We start from the raw sequence: 17,424 nt of genomic DNA, 5'->3' as shown, positions 1-17,424 counted from the left end.
ATGACCTGAGCCGAAGGCAGAGGCTTTAACCCACTGAGCCACCCAGGTGCCCCTGCTCAAAACTTTTTATCAAGAAGTTCTTTTTTTCTTAAGATTTTATTTTTTTATTTGACAGAGAAGATCACAAATAGGCAGAGAGGCAGGCAGAGAGAGAGGGGGAAGCAGGCTCCCTGCTCATCAGGGAACCCAATGTGCTTGATCCCAGGACCCTGGGATCATGACCCAAGCCAAAGGGAGAGGCTTAACCCACTGAGGCACCTAGGCACCCCTTGATCAAGAAGTTTTAAAATTCACTACAGAAACAAGTTAGGTGCTTGGTTGATGCATCAGGCACATGTATTATCTGAGTAAATAATAAAAGGGCTTATGTGAAATGGACCCATGTAAGGTATATCTTTGAAAGGGCTGGAAAGATGGGACTTGACATCAGTTGGGACCTTGCAGGGGAAGGAGCCCTGCCCTTTCAGAGCAGCAGGGCTTGCTGAAAGCCACAGTGTTTTCTGTGTCTGGGCGCTGTGTTCTGCGCTCAGTGGATTTGTGCATGCTTCCTCTGTTTCAGTCCTGGTGGCAGGAGGTAGAATGGTGAACAAAACAACCCATCCCTGCTTTCATGGAGCCTAAAGTCTACTGAGGATGCCTGACCCTGAGCAAATGACCACGGTGGTGAATGTAGGTGGGTGCTACACAAGGTGGCAATGGCCCTGCCTTAGGCATAAGACAGGAGGGCTTCTGGGATGCAGTGATGCCTTGGCTGGGCTTAGCCTTCTCTTAGTCTCTGAATAGGGAAGAGACATATTAAACCCCAACAACTGAATACGTCCACAAAGGCTGGTCATGGGAGCTAAGGGGTGGGAGAGATAGGAGCTTAGACACAGAAAAATGCCAGACTGTGGGGATTTCTGTAGGAGTATAGGAGAAGAAAACGTTTTTTTCTCTGTCCACCTTAATTTCTCTGACAGGAGCCCTGTAATTAGACTACAAAGACAGATTACCCAGAGAAAAATAAACAAGTTTATTAAATATTTAATTTATTTATTTGATAGAGAGATATAGCAAGAAAGGGAACACAAGCAGGCAGAGGGGGAGAGGGAGAACCAGGCTTCCTGCTGAGCAGGGAGCCAAGACAGGGCTCAATCCCAGGACCCCAGGATCATGACCCTGAGCTGAAGGCAGACACTTAACAATTGAGCCACTCAGGCACCCCAAACAAGTTTATTAAAAAGTGCATCACACATACACAAGGGAGCACCCAGTGATGAGTAACTCAAAGGAGTGGTTAGAACTTGGGCTTATTGGGACGCCTGGGTGGCGCAGTTGGTTGGACGACTGCCTTTGGCTCAGGGCGTGATCCTGGAGTCCCAGGATCGAGTCCCACATCAGGCTCCCAGCTCCATGGGGAGTCTGCTTCACTCTCTGACCGTCTCCTCGCTCATGCTCTTTCTCACTGTCTCTCTCTCAAATAAATAAATAAAATCTTTAAAAAAAAAAAAAAAAGAACTTGGGCTTATTATAGCATATTAACAAAAGAACAATACATTTTTAGAGAAGTGACACGACAAAGGAAAAGGACTTTTGAGTTTCTAGGGAGGCAAGTTGTGAGAAAGAATGTATACTAGGGAAGTAATGGTAGACAAGGTTTGTTACTTAGGTTCCTCTGGTGCCATCTCCAGGCTGATAAGGGTCTAGAGTTTTCTCTGGTGACTGACTTCCGTCCTTCCTGATAGAGAGGGGAGTGGGACATCTCTGTAAACTTATGTCTTGCTTTTAGGCAAATAAGAGGAGGGCAGAGAGTTTTTCTGGTATCTGTTTCTTCTTAATTGCCTTCTATTCAAAATAATCCTTATGCCAATGTGGCATATTTGGGGTGGTGTATTCTACTACTCTTCTCCAGCTTTGCTTTACTAAATTGTTAAATATTCTTCTCATTAGACCAGTATTTTGTTTTGTTTTTTACATATAACATACCATAAAATTTACCCCTTTAAAATATATAACTGAGTCAATACAACATGCTCAGTCAGTAGAGCATGCAACTTATTTTTTTTTTAATATTTTATTTATTTATTTGACAGACAGAGGTCACAAGTAGGCAGAGAGGCAGGCAGAGAGTGAGAAGAGGAAGCAGGTGCCCCGCATCAGGCTCTGTGCTCAGTGGGGAGCCTGCTTCCTCCTCTCTCTCTCTCTGCTTGCCTCTCTGCCTATTTGTGATCTCTCTCTGTCAAATAAATAAATAAAATCTTAAAAAAAAAAGTTATGTAATTCAGTAGTTTTAAAATATATTCATGAAGTTGCACAATCATCCACACAAATTTCAGAGTACTTCATCACCCCAAAAGAGACCCTAGACTCATTAGCACTCATTTTATCATCTGCCCCTTCTGCCAGCCCCACCAGTAATCTGCTTTCTGTTTCTACAGATTTACCTATTATGGACATTTCATATAAACAGAATCCAAAATGTGTGTTCTTGTGTCTGACTTCTTTCATTTAGCATAATTTTTTAAAATTCTCTAAGGTTGTAGCATGTATCCATATCCCCATTCCTTTTCGTGGCTGAACGATACTCCTTGTGTGGCTTTAAGTCACAAGACTCTTGAGTGGAATGTGTGTATTTCTGTGATGGGAGCCAGTGCCTTGAAGTCCAGCCTCAGTGTGAGAACTACTGTACTTTGTATGGCATTTCAACTGCCTGGGCTTTACCCTCATTGGCTGTGTGTCTGGACAAATCACTTTCTTTGTGCTCATTTTCCTCTCATGAATGGGAATAACAGTAATAACTCTCATAGGGTTGGTGAATTAAATGAGTTTATACATTGAAAGGCCTTAGAAAAGTTCCTGGTGTAAAAGTCCAGTTGTTATGATGAAAAAAAATAGTCTGGAAGATACAGAACTCCCCACTGATTAGCACACTGCCCTTTGTTCCAGAATCTTCCAAACAGCTACATGGCTACTTTATAAAACTTGGAATTACAACCAGGTCTGACTATAAGAGGAAATGAGTTAAAGATAGCAATTTCTGTACCTTTTTTAGGTGAAGGGGAACAGAATATGCCACCCCAAAATGTTCCACTTTGGCATGAAGATTATTTTGAGCTGAAGGCAATCAAGTCTCTGCAGACTCAAGGAAAACTTTTACCTCTCCCTTAATTGTCTAAAAGAATTTAGATGGGGAGCCTGGCCCACAAAGAGAGTTATTACCAGAGATAACTTTTTTTTTAATCTGAAAGACCCACATGATAGGACCAACATCTGCCTAGGAAACATCTGCTCTTCTCATCTTCCTGAAAATTGCCCTCCTCCCATTTGAAGCCCCAGCCCCATATCTTTCTTCAGCTCAGGATGGCATGTGAGTCTCCATTGCCTGACTGCCTCTGGGTCTCATATTTTTATGGGGCCCCCGCGTACATAAATAAATAAATTTCTTTTTTAAAATAAAATAACAATTTTTCTTTTTCTCCTATTAATCTGTTTTTATGTCAACTGAAGTATTAGAGCAGCCAAAGAACCTAGAAAGAAAGAAGGAAAAATTCTCCCCCCAGCACCCCCTGACAGTTTGGTGACCTGCAAAGGGACATTCATTCGCTGGCTGGACACAGCTTCCTCCAGGGAGGCTGCCGCTGAGAGAGCCGCAGAAGGTAAGAATTCTTACCAGATCAGTCTCCTGGAGCTCCACCTGTAGAATCCAGTGGAAGCGAGCGTGGGGAGAGTCCTCTTTCCTTTTTCTAAATTCAGATTAGCAGGAGAAAATGTTTGTGTGAAGTAGTTCCTTGAGTATGGTGACTCTGGTAAAGATTTGTTATGAGTACTCTCGGGTCTATGGAGATAGTCATTGTTTCCTTTGGTCTTTGTCCTTTGTGTCCTTTGCCATGAGAAGGAGAATCGTAGCCCACATGAGCTTTTTCCTTTCGTCCCATCCCATGTCTTGAGAGCTTGGCTTTATGACCAGGGAGAATATTCTCACTGGAAGAGGCATGTACTGGCATGCATTGGCATATAGCCCAGTAGGTTCCAGATCCAAAAAACAGCCCTGTCTTTGACTGACTGAGCCAACTCTCAGGGGAATTTGTCTTAAGGGGTTCTGGTCCATAAGGGACTCTTGTTGGTGATGGTGATGGAAGAGTCCAAGAAGGCAGGTCTGGGACTGGAGGTGTCTCACGTTCTCACAGGAGACCAGAGCCACCATTCTTACTGCTTGTGACATTGAAGGTCTTGGCTTTCTTAGGCTAATTATGGGAGCAAACTTTCCGGATCTTCTGAGGACTGCATCCTCAGCACCCTCTTTTGGAATGCTTCTTGCATCCGTGGCTAAACCGTAAAAAGATTTAATTGGTGTGAGTCACTATTGAGATTAATATAAAATCCTTACTTGTCAATGGCCAGATAACACATCCTCTGAACAGGCTGTATTTAAAATAGGAAATTTAGAGAGCTCTCATCTAACAATTGTCTTATTGATAACTATGAAAAAAAAAACATTTTTTTTCTTATGAAAAAAAAAAAAAATAAATAATTTTTTTTGTCCCTAAAAAAAGGGACACAAAGGAGTATAACTTCTAGGCTCAGAGACTCCCTTAGCAAGATGAAAGTACAGAAATTAGACTTAGAACAAAAATTAAAGCCCACATTCAAGGTAAATTCCCCTTCTCAAAATCCTGCCCCGCCTTCCTGTTCTAGCTTCCCCTTTTCCTTTAAGATTTGTGGAGAGCGTCCTGACTTGATCTCCAGGCCCCGGGTACTGGTTACGTATGTAATGCTAAGGAGCAAGAAGTGAATTTTGGAGAACGGTTGGGGGTGGGGCAGGGCTCACTTCCATGTTTCTTCCAACTCCTCCTACACTCCAGGGCTTTGTAATCAGGCTCTGCGTGCCTTAGGTCTTCCTATGCAGTGTCTTTTGTAGGACTATCCTGGATCCTGATCACAAAGAATTTTTTTTTTTTTTTTTTGACAGAGATCACAAGTAGGCAGAGAGGCAGGCAGAGGGAGAGAGGTGGAAGCAGACTCCCTGCAGAGCAGATAGCCTGATTCGGGGCTCGATCCCAGGACCCTGAGATCATGACCTGAGCTGAAGGCAGAGGCTTTAACCCACTGAGCCACCCAGGTTCCCCACCACAAAGAATTGTTGCAAACGGAAACACATAGCAGAACTTTAAAGGATAACATTTTTTTACCTCCATTTCCAGCATATCCTACCAAATTTAGAGAAGAGTTAGAAAGATCATCCGCCGTTCACACCCCACTCACACGAACCTTGCTTAGCCGCTAAGGGGTGTTTTTTCTACCTGTGATTATACGTAGTTAATAGACAAGCCAGATGGCTCCCTGAGGAAAACCCCCCTCACGGAGTAAACAGATGACCAGAATTTCTCCTAGGTGATCCTAAAAATACTGTTCAGGGAATGAACATAAATACATAAAATCTTAAAAACAACAACAACAAGTTGATTGGTTTAATTAAAACAGACATGTCCTCAGGGGTGCCTGGGTGGCTCAGTCAGTTCGAGTGGCCAACTATTGATTCCTTGCTCAGGTCATATCTCAGGGTCTGGGATCCTGCTCCAGGCCACGTAGGGAGTCTGCTTGAGCTTGTCTCTCTCCTTTCCCTTCTTTTTTTTTTTTTTTTAAAGATTTTATTTATTTATTTGACAGAGAGAGATCACAAGTAGGCAGAGATGCAGGCAGAGAGAGAGAGAGAGGGAAAGCAGGCTCCCTGCTGAGCAGAGAGCCCGATGCGGGACTCGATCCCAGGATTCTGAGATCATGACCTGAGCCGAAGGCAGCGGCTTAACCCACTGAGCCACCCAGGCGCCCCTCTCCTTTCCCTTCTGCCCCTCTCCTTCATCATGCGCTCTCTCTCTTTCTCAAATAAATAAAAAAATCTTTTTTTAAAAAAGATTTTATTTATTTTACAGAGAGAGATACAGAGAGAGAGGAACACAACCAGGGGGAGTGGGAGAGGGAAAAGCAGGCTTCCGGCTAAGCAGAGAGTCTGACATGGGGCTCCATCCCAGGACTCTGGGATCCGGACCAGGGCCGAAGGCAGATGCTTAATGACTGAGCCACCCAGGCACCCCATAAAAAAATGAATCTTAAAAAAAAAAAAAAGACATGTTTTCACAATCTCAGTATTAAATATAATCCAGACATGCAACTTTTATTCTACCTGGGTTTTCTAGTCAAAAAAATTTGGGGCACCTGGGTGGCTTAGTCATTAAGTGTCTGCCTTTGGCTCAGGTCATGATCGCAGGGTCCTGGGACAGAGCTCCACATCGGGCTCCCTGCTCAACGGGAAGCATGCTTTCCCTCTCCCCTTGTTGTGTTCCTTCTCTCACTGTGTGTGTCTCTCTCTCTGTCAAATAAATAAATAAAATCTTAAAAAAAAAATTCATGAAATCTCTGTTACAAAATTTGTCAGCAAGAAAAACAGCTTGGGATGAAGGCTAACTCCATCTAACACCTCAGAAAGTTCTTGTGGGTAGTCTAAGCATAATTGCTGGGAACCAGTGACTTAGATAGATGAAATTGGAATAAGAAATTTTAGGTGAATTTTCCAGCCATTATTATGTTTTATGCCGTGTATCCTTAAAAATACCATCCCAAATCAGAGGCACCTGGCATAGTTGGCTGAGTCCAACAATTGGTTTCAGCTCAGGTCGTGAGGTTGAGCCATGAACTGGGCTCAGTACACAGTCCTGCCTGAGATTCTTTCCCTCCCCCTCTGCCCTCCTGCTTGTGCTACCTCTCTCTCCCAAATAAATAAATAAATCTAAAAAAAAAAAGAAAAAGCAAAAAACTCAGACCTTCCAAAATCATTTGATAATTTCCACCATTAGAGTTTTACTAAGTTAAGTAATAGAAATTCATTGAATATCTAGATCATTTCCAAGTTAGATAAAATCTTGAAACATTAATTACTGAACATGGGTTTATCTACATTTTGCTTCTTATTATAGAGAAGCTAAAAGATGTTTGGATGTGTTTGTACTACATTGGAAAATTGTACTATAAAAAAAGTATATGCTTTCAGAAATTATGAAATGTATTTATAAATTTACCAGTCTAAAGAACGCTAGTATAACAATTTACATCTTAGGTTTTACTAAGGGGTAACAATTTCTAAGGGTTAATGATTCTGATAAATGACATTAAAACTATGAGAAATAGGGGCACCTGGGTGGCTCAGTGGGTTAAGCCTCTGCCTTCGGCTCAGGTCATGGTCTCAGGGTCCTGGAATCAAGCCCCACATCGGGCTCTCTGCTCGGTGGGGAGTCTGCTTCTTCCCTCTCTCTCTGCCTGCTTCTCTGTCTACTTGTGATCTCTCTCTCTGTCAAATAAATAAATAAAATCTTTAAAAAAAAAAAAAAACAACTATGAGAAATAGGGGTGTCTGACTGGTGCAGTTGGTGGTGCGTGAGACTCTTGATCTTGGGGTCATGAGTTCGAGCCCTGCATCGGGTGTAAAGATTATCTAAAAATCAAAAAATCTTGAAAAAAAAAAGATAGGAGAGGGCACCTGGGTGGCTCAGTGGGTTAAAGCCTCTGCCTTCAGCTCAGGTCATGGTCTCAGGGTCCTGGGATCATCGAGCCCTGTGTTGAGCTCTCTGCTCAGCAGGGAGCCTGCTTCCTCCTCTCTCTCTGCCTGCCTCTCTGCCTACTTGTGATCTCTGTCTGTCAAATAAATAAATAAAATCTTAAAAAAAAAAAAAAAACAGAAATAGTAAGGGAAACAACCCTGTATGCAAAGAAAGTAAGATGGGTTTCGTAAGAGGGATGTAATGAGGCATTTTGTCAAGGGAGCACGAGCATGATCAGGGAGAGGGACAGAGGGAGAAAGACAAGCAGACTACCCACTGTGCTGGGAGCCCAATGTGGGGCTTGATCCCAGGACCCTGGGGTAGTTGCTTAACTGACTGAGCCACCCAGATACTCCTCTCCTCAGATCTTTAACCATGGTCATTTATACACCTTTGCCATTTACACAGAGTTACTGTTTTACTCTGATGCTTTTGCAAAAGTGCTCTTGGAAAAGTGCTTCCTCCTCAAGGAAATTCATGGAAAGGACTTTGACAAAGATAAGTTTCTTTTTTTTTTTTTTTTTAAAGATTTTATTTATTTATTTGAGAGAGAGACAGTGAGAGAGAGCATGAGCGAGGAGAAGGTCAGAGAGCGAAGCAGACTCCCCATGGAGCTGGGAGCCTGATGTGGGACTCGATCCCGGGACTCCGGGATCATGACCTGAGCCGAAGGCAGTCGTCCAACCAACTGAGCCACCCAGGCGCCCCGACAAAGATAAGTTTCTGATAACTTTAAGATCATAAGACTGAACTGGCTACGAATTTCTAGAACTAAAGGAAAAACTGAATTCAAGCAGAACAAAAATTAGAATGAGACTGAAGGAACTGAGAGGATGATTATAATTTTTTATGACTTTTTCTTTGAAATGTTACTGGTTCTTTAATGTTCTGTTTTTTTCCAGATTTAAGGAGAATTTTTTTCTCTTTTTTCTTAAGTTAACTATGACTTACAGCAATTTGGTAAAGTATGTCTCTGTAAACAAGAGACATTTTCTCTTGTTTACCGGCTTTTTCTCCCTGCCTGATCCCTCCCGAATTGGGAAACTCAGCAAATATTTTTTACAACAGTATATTTATTTCCTCAAGTTCAGTAAGAATCTGTTGGGGTGCCTGGGTGGCTCCGTCGGTTAAACATCTGCCTTTGGATCAGTAAGAATCTGTTCTCCTTGTAACAGGTATAATTGGAAACATTGGTTATATTACTGAGACTTTCACTGTGATGTCATATTTGAGAATAAAATGCATCAATTCAGATATGATCAAACAGCTTTAAGGAACTAATGCTGACTTTTTAGAGCCAATAATGGCCCTTGGAAAAAATGGCCTGGTACCCTGCTTATGGGGTTTCCAGCAATTTTACCAGGTAAGTAAAGAAGGTCACTTTCTGGCAGGCTCAGGAACCTTAGGATACTTTGGGGACCTCAGGAGAAAAAAAATTTGCTCAAATCTATACATATTACAGGTAAAGTCTGGTGGTGGCTTCTTAGCCTCAAGAAGCTTTTAAAAGTCCAGTATGATGGGGCACCTGGGTGGCTCAGTGGGTTAAAGCCTCTGCTTTCGGCTCGGATCATGATCCCAGGGTCCTGGGATCGAGCCCCACATCGGGCTCTCTGCTCAGCAGGGAGCCTGCTTCCTCCCCCCTCTCTCTGCCTGCCTCTCTGCCTACTTGTGATCTCTCTCTGTCAAATAAATAAATAAAATCTTTAAAAAAAAAAAAAAAAGTCCAATATGAGATTCCTTATGAAAAGTTCCCAGCTGGGGTGCCTGGGGGGCTCAATTAGTTGGACGTCTGCCTTCAGCTCAGGTCATGATCCCAGGGTTCTGGGATGGAGCCCCTGCATTGGGCTCTCTGCTCCGCAGGGAGTCGTCTTCCTCCTCTCTCTCTGCCTGCCTCTCTGCCTACTTGTGATGTCTGTCTATCAAATAAATAAATAAAATCTTGGGATACCTGGGTGGCTCAGTGGGTTAAGGCCTCTGCCTTCAGCTTGGGCCTGGAATCGGGCCCCACATAGGGCTCTCTGCTTGAAGGGGAGTTTGCTTCCAATCTCTCTCTGCCTGCCTCTCTGCCTACTTGTGATCTCTCTCTCTGTCAAATAAATAAATAAAAGCTTTAAAAATAAATAAATAAGTAGATAGATAAAATCTTTTTTTTTTTAAGATTTTATTTATTTATTTGACACAGAGAGATCACAAGTAGACGAGGCAGGCAGAGAGAGAGAGGGAAGCAGGCTCTCCGCTGAGCAGAGAGCCCGACTCGGGACTCGATTCCAGGACCCTGAGATCATGACCCGAGCCAAAGGCAGCGGCTTAACCCACTGAGCCTCCCAAGCGCCTGATAGGTAAAATCTTAAAAAAATATATTTAAAAAAGAAAAAAAGAAAAGAAAAGAAGAGTTCCAGCAAAGCAGGTTTGAAAGAACCTGTATGGTTAATCATTATTCTCGCACCACTTAAGTAAGTCATCAGGCCAAGTTTTTCAAACTAGACTTAATTTGTAAACAGATTAGTCTTACTGTGGTTGTCTTTGGTAGAAATGGGTAGCTCTCAAAGAAAATTATGTTTCAATGGAAACTGTAGTCCTTGTGGATATCAGATTCTAGTCCTGCTAATTGTCTTTCAGGTTTTGTTTCTACCTGTAAACTGGTCCTGGTCCTGAATTCTAGTTTCCTCTAATATTTGACTATGGCTCTTCAAACTAACATTTCCAATTTTCTGACGGTTAATGTACATGAGGAATTTTTTTTTTTTTTAAATTTTTGTGCACCTGGGTGGCTCAGTGGGTTAAAGCCTCTGCCTTCCGCTCAGGTCATGATCCCAGGGTCTTAGGATTGAGACCTGCATCGGGTTCTCTGCTTGGTGAGGAGCCTGCTTCCCTTCTCTCTCTCTGCCTGCCTCTCTGCCTATTTGTGATCTCTGTCTGTCAAATAAATAAAATCTTTAGGGGCGCCTGGGTGGCTCAGTGGGTTAAAGCCTCTGCCTTCGGCTCAGGTCATGATCCCAGGGTCCTGGGATCGAGCCCCACATTGGGCTCTCTCCTCAGCGGGGAGTCTGCTTCCCACTCTCTCTGTCTCTGCCTGCCTCTCTGCCTACTTGTGATCTCTGTCTGTCAAAAAAAAAAAAAATCTTTAAAAAAATTTTTTTTTTATGGGCGCCTGGGTGGCTCAGTGGGTTAAGCCGCTGCCTTCGGCTCAGGTCATGATCTCAGGGTCTTGGGATCGAGTCCCACGTCGGGCTCTCTGCTCAGCAGGGAGCCTGCTTCCTCCTCTCTCTCTCTCTCTGCCTGCGTCTCTGCCTACTTGTGATCTCTCTCTCTGTCAAATAAATAAATAAAATCTTTAAAAAAAAAAATTTTTTTTTTTTTATTTTTAAGTAATCTCTACACCTGGCAGGGAGTTCGGACTCTCTGCCCCAAGATCAAGAGTCTCACTCTACCAACTGAGCCAGCCAGGCACCCTAGTCTTCTACTTTATTGACCTCTCTGACTTGGAATCATTGAGAACTAAAACTGCTCTTTCCCCAAAGCCAGGTAAACAAGCTAGAGCTGGACAACTTGATAAAACTTCAAAGAAATCACCACAGTAGCTCATGTATGGACAACCTTAATGCCTCCGTGCCACAGAAGGATCACCAGAGACATTCAAACTGCCAACCAGAAAAATCTAGCAGGTTGCAGATGCCCTTGCTTACTCCATCTGAAGAGGTTAGGAGCCAGATATCTAGAAATCTCGACAGCCTGCCTTTAGAACTCAGAAACCGGGAGTGTAATCTTCTCCAGTCATTAACTATTGTTTTTCTTTTGTTTCCATAGAAATGCTTCTTATTAAATATCTAATTGCTTGCACCATGGAACTAACTTTGGGAGTCTGCCTGCATTTCTGCCTCCTAAAATGAGACACAGCTCTTTAATTGAATTGGCCTATTCTCTGGACTAAAAGACTTGTCCGGTAGGACAGGGTGATTTACCAACTTAACCTATGAACTGCCTTATGCCTTATGTCTGCCTTAACATCAATTGAATTATTAGACTAGCGAAAGAATTTAGAAGGGTAAAAGGAAAATTTTTCCACCCTCACACAGGCATTTAGGATTTTGTAGTTGTGCAGACTTTTAAATTTGTCATTAGTGATAATGAACTACGGGACTTTTCCTATATACGTACTTCTAAGGTCACCGAGTTTGAGAACAAACTGCTTTATTTATTTATTTTTTAAGATTTATTTTAGTCTTTTAAGTAATTGCTCCACCCATCGTGGGGCTTGATCTTACAACCCTGAGATGAAGTTGCATGCTCTACTGGTTGAGCCAGCAAGGCACCCCAGAGAAGAAACTGCTTTATTTCCAATCAATTGATTTAATTAAGAGTGTGTGTGAGTGTGGGGGTGTGAGTGGCTGGGCAGAGGGAGCAGGGGAGAGAGTCTTAAGCAGATTCTGAGCTGAGCTTGGAGCCTGACCCCAGGGTCGGGTGAGGGCACTTGATCATGGGACCTGGAGATCACGACCCAAGCCAAAACCAAGAGTTGGATGCCTAACTGACTGAGCCACCCAGGCACTAAATTTTAAAGAAATTATAATGAATTTTCAACATACAGAAAAGTAGCAGAATATGATTGCTCATGTACATTCAACAACATCTATTCCCATTTTTCAATTCTTGACAGATTTTTTTGTTCCACAACTGGATGGGGGAGGCACACCCATTAGGTAGGAACCATCTTGCAAGGATCTGGGGAAACTGGTTTCATGGGCAGGTTGAGAAATGTATGCTTGCCTAGGCAGCAAGGACACTTTGTAGAAGGTGGGGGGCGGGGAGGGCTGTGCTCCACCCCCGTTCCCCACCTGGCCCTCTGTGGGGCTTGGTATGGGGTGAGAAGGCTCACTCTGGGAAGCTGACACCAGTACCATAATGAAGTTGTCTCCAGCATTGTGACTCTGGTGTCAGCCAAGAGTAAGGCACACAGTGGTTGAGCTCACACTAAGGGCACCAGGGATCGTGTGGCAAGCAAAGTTGAATGGATATCGACAGGCTGTGGATCTAAAGGAGCACATTCAGGAGGGTAGAGGGCCTCTAGGTCAAGTACTCCAGACCTTCCCTGCTCAAGTGAGGCTGTGGGCCAGGGAACTGATTAGAAATGGAGAATCTTGGGCTCCCTCCTCCCCAGAGCTGTTGCTCTAAATCATTCAAGATGACCCCAAATTTCAAATCTCACCCATTCTGGGTTGGCAAGCAGCTAGTCCAGCCCTTACCAGAAAATGCAGAGATTCCTTTGGCAAGACCATGGAGAAGGGGGCACCTGGGTAGCTAGTCAGTTAAGCATCTGCCTTCGACTCAGGTCATGGTCCTAGGGTCCTGGGACAGAGTCCCACATCAGGCTCCCTGCTCAGCGGGAAGCCTGCTTCTCCCTCTCAGACTCCCCCTGCTTGTGTTCCCTCTCTCGCTGTGTGTCTCTCTCTGTCAAATAAATAAATAAATAAATAAATAGTTTGGGGGAAAAAAAAGACCCTGGAGAAGGATTCTCCAGATAATCCCAGCATCACCTCCATTCATGGGCAGTTCGTGGGCTAGGCAACACAACATTCAGTCTTCTGTCAGTCACTGCTGGAAGGGGGGTGGGCTGTGGGCATGGCAAGGGGAATCTTCTTAACTGATAACCCTGCTGAGAATAAGCCCCTTGCTGTTGCCCTGTTGGAAATTCCAAGCCCTCCAGCTAAAGTTTAAGGAAAACTTTTCCTGTGTTAATTATAAACCCATTTTCAGCCGTGCTCAGTGGGCTGACTGGTATTTGAAAAAATTACTTGTTATCATAGTCCATGCTTGTCATTAAATTTTTTTTGAAGAATGCTGACACCTATACAAATAAGATGCAGAAGCCTATGTCTCCTCTCTCCCTGTTCCTGCTGCCCCTCAAGGTACTGTTAGGAGTTTGCTGTCTGTCCTTAAAGATCTATTTCTTTGCATTTAAAAACACCACACACTCCCTTCCTATAATCTTTCCACCTTAATCTTTTTCTCGGCCTTTTGCGCATCCTTCTTTTTTTTTCTTTTTTTAAGGGTATAAAAATTTATTATATGTACAGAATATGACCACTAACGAATGCAGACAAGCTAGGACATAATGATACTGGATGGAAGATGTCTAGCTCTTTGGAAAGTGAGCAGGTTTGGGAGGCACAGTCGGCTAAGCATCTGACTCTTGGTTTCGGCTCCAGTTGCGATCTCAGGTCATGAGATTGAGCCCCAGGTTGGGTTCTGTGCTCAGCACAGAGTCTGCTTAGGTTTCTCTCTCCCTCTACCCCCTCCCTGAGCTTTCACACAGCACAGTCTCTCTCTCTCTCTCTCTCTCTCTCAAATAAGTAAATAAAAATTTTTTTTTAAAGATTTTATTTATTTATTTGACAGAGAGAAATCACAAGTAGACTGAGAGGCAGGCAGAGAGAGAGGGAGGGAAGCAGACTCCCTGCTGAGCAGAGAGCCTGATGCGGGACTCGATCCCAGGACCCTGGGATCATGACCTGAGCCGAAGATAGAGGCTTTAATCCACTGAGCCACCCAGGCGCCCCGAAAATAAAATTTTTTAAGGCTATATATATAGCATTATATATATTTGTATTTTTAAAGATTTTATTTATTTGACAGAGATCGCAAGTAGGCAGAGAGGCAAGCAGAGAGAGAGGAGGAAGCAGGCTCCCCGCTGAGCAGAGAGCCCGGTGCAGGGCTCTATCCCAGGATCCCGGGACCATGACCCGAGCTGAAGGCAGAGACTTTAACCCACTGAGCCACCCAGGCACCCCAGTAAATAAATTTTTAAAAATTGCTGTGTGTGTAACTCATTAATCCTCAGAGCCACCCCATGAAGTGCTATTATTATCCCCATTTTACAGAGGAGGAAACAGAGACAGAGAGGTGGAGATGCTTGTCCAAGGTCACTCAGTAAGCTGATCACAGGCGCCTCAGTATGTTAAATCTCTACCCACAGTGGGATAAGCAAAAAGGAGTGGGGACACCTGGGTGGCACAGTCAGTTGAATGTCTGCCTTCAGCTCAGGCCATGATTCCAGGGTCCTGGGGCCGAGTTCCACAGTCGGGCTCCTTGCTCAGCAGGGAGCCTGCTTCTCCCCTTGCCTGCTGCTGCCCCTGCTTGTGTGCTCTTGCACGCGCTCTCTCTCTGACAAATAAATACATATAAATGAAATCTTAGGGGGGGAAAAAAAAGGAGTGATGGGGTGGAAATCTTCCAGATCTTTTTTTGGACCTCAGAATACTCGTAGACCCTAGGCCACTTTAGGAGAAGCCAAGGTGATGGCGAGGGCTGTGAGTGGTCGGTTCTTATTCTCTTTCATCCCAGTGCTCAGCAGTGTCCTGTCTGTGATGTATAGGGTCCCCCCAGGTAGGAGACAGCTGCAGGCAGGCACCTAGACCCTGGTGGCTATCCTGGCCTCGAGAGGCTCACTGGCCAGGAAGGACCTGGGGCAGCAGAGTCCCATCGCATCAGGATGGTCCCCAACTACCAGGAGCCTCCTTTGACGGGGGCCTCGTCCAGTCGTCTCTACCCCTGCTGCCCCTGCTCTAGGGCTCCATCATGGTAGCACAATAATGGAAGATGGTTTTATGAATATTTTCTGTAGCCTTTCATACAGAGGCAAATGTCTGTCAGGCAGAAAAGAAACACTAAATTTTGAGACTGCAACACTTTAAGCCCTGGAATCCCAGGACCTGCCTCCGGTTCAAACCCACAGTGGCCATTGTATTTGTTTGTTCATTCATTCATTTATTCATTTATATTTTTTTGACAGAGCGATAGAGAGAGCCAGAGAGCACAAGCATGGTGAGGAGGGACAGAGGGAGAAGGAGAAGGAGACTCCCCGCTGAGCAAGGTGCCTGATGTGGGATTCGCTGGATCCCAGGACTCTGGGATCATGACCTGAGCCGCAGGCAGACGCTTCACCACCTGCGCCACTCAGGTACCCCTGACATTGGCCATTTTAGACTTAAGTGAATGTTAGGCAGGGTGGCCAAATAATGGATCATCCATACTAGGGTTCTTGTTTGGTTGGCTAATGTAAGTCTTGGTAAATTTTAATAGAAAAAATTCCAAGCTTACGGAAAAGTTGCAAGAATACAAATAATACAAGGATACTCCTATATCTTTTATTCAGAGTCACCTATTTCAACATTTTCCCTATTTACTTTCAACCTCTTTCTCAATGTATAGCTCAGTCCTGGGACCCTGGGATTATGACCTGAGTCAAAGGCAACCACCTCACTCACTGAACCACCCAGCCCCCACAAAAGATCTTCTTTTTTTTTTTTTTTTTTTTTAAGATTTTATTTATTTGACAGAGAAGGAACACAAGCAGGGGGAGGGGCAGAGGGAGAGGGAGAAGCAGGCTTTTCCCCGAGCACGGAGTCTGATGTGGGACTCGATCCCCATGACCTGAGTCAAAGGCAGGCACTTAATGACTTAGCCACCCAGGCACCCTGCAAAAAGGTTCTTTTTTTTTTTTTTTTTTTTTTTAAGATTTTATTTATTTATTTGTCAGAGGGAGAGAGATTACAAGTAGGCAGAGAGGTAGGCAGAGAGAGGGGGGGAAGCAGGCTCCCTGCTGAGCAGAGAGCCTGATGTAGGACTTGATCCCAGGACCCTGAGATCAAGACCCCAGCCAAAGGCAGAGGCTTAATCCCACTGAGCCACCCAGGTGCCCCTCAAAGAGGTTCTTTTTTTTTTTAAACAGATGATTGGTGTCTTTTTTTTTTTTTTAATTTTTTTTTTAAGATTTTTTTTTTTTTTTTAATTTATTTGACAGAGAGAAATCACAATTAGGCAGAGAGGCAGGCAGAGAGAGAGAGAGGGAAGCAGGCTCCCTGCTGAGCAGAGAGCCCGATGCGGGACTCGATCCCAGGACTCTGAGATCATGACCTGAGCCGAAGGCAGCGGCTTAACCCACTGAGCCACCCGGGCGCCCCTCAAAGAGGTTCTTAATAGCATTTTTTCCCCCAGTGCAAGACCTAGTCTAGGATCAGATACTATATTTAGTTGTCCAAAGCAGGAGTTTGGGGAGTGAAAGAGGGCACTACTAATATTTACACTGGAAAAAGACAAATAAAGCTAAGGCAAAAGGTTGGTAACTGTAGAATCTGGCGGAGGAGGTAAATGGGCACCCATTTTGTCTACTTTCATGTATGTTTAAATTTTTAATTAAAATTTCAATGTAAGTTTAAATTTTTAAAAAAGATTTAATTTATTTATTTGACAGACATAGATCACAAGTAGGCAGAGAGGCGGGGGGGGGGGGGGGGGGGGTGGGGTGGGGTGGGGGGTGGGGAAGCAGGCTCCCTGCTGAGCGGAGAGCCTGATATGAGCTTGATCCCAGAACCCTGAGATAATGACCTGAGCTGAAGGTAGATGCTTAACCTGAGACACCCGGTGCCCTGTAAATTTAATTTTTTTTAAACACAAAGTGAAAAAACAAGTCAAATAACAATCTGAAAAGGAATATGCTAAGCCCAGAGACATAAAACAAGGCTGTTTGTAAACAGAGCCTCTGGCTGCCCTGTTTTTCAAGGTTCAGACTATTGAAGAACAAAAAACCAACTGAATAAATTTGAAAATCTAATTGGCTTTACTCTGCAACTTCTGAACTGGGCAGTATCCAGCAATTAGAGGGGTACCTCCAAGAGTTTTACAAAATAGAAGGTTTTTATTGGAAGGGGGGTAGGGCAAGGAAGGTATTAGCAAAGGAGAACAAAGATTTGCTTCAGGCAAAGTCACCTTTCCTTCCAGGAAGGGCAGGGGGTCTTATTTGGAGGATTACCTCCTGTTCCTTTGGGGGAGATGCAGAAGGCCCATTACCTTATTG

The 17,424-nt window shown here is 44.0% G+C and overlaps 1 long non-coding RNA gene across 1 annotated transcript; it reads left to right on the top strand.

Annotated features, from left to right (window-relative positions):
- The first annotated feature begins 315 nt into the window (after nucleotides 1-315).
- Nucleotides 316-11,385, top strand: LOC122902412. The gene is made up of 3 exons (XR_006383803.1): nucleotides 316-673; nucleotides 3,487-3,635; nucleotides 11,093-11,385. It is a non-coding gene; the product is annotated as an uncharacterized LOC122902412 (long non-coding RNA).
- Nucleotides 11,386-17,424: the final 6,039 nt, after the last annotated feature.

The sequence above is a fragment of the Neovison vison genome, chromosome 3, assembly GCF_020171115.1.
Source record: "Neovison vison isolate M4711 chromosome 3, ASM_NN_V1, whole genome shotgun sequence".
Classification (NCBI taxonomy): Eukaryota; Metazoa; Chordata; class Mammalia; order Carnivora; family Mustelidae; genus Neogale; species Neogale vison.
This window is presented reverse-complemented; position numbering and strand designations above follow the sequence as displayed.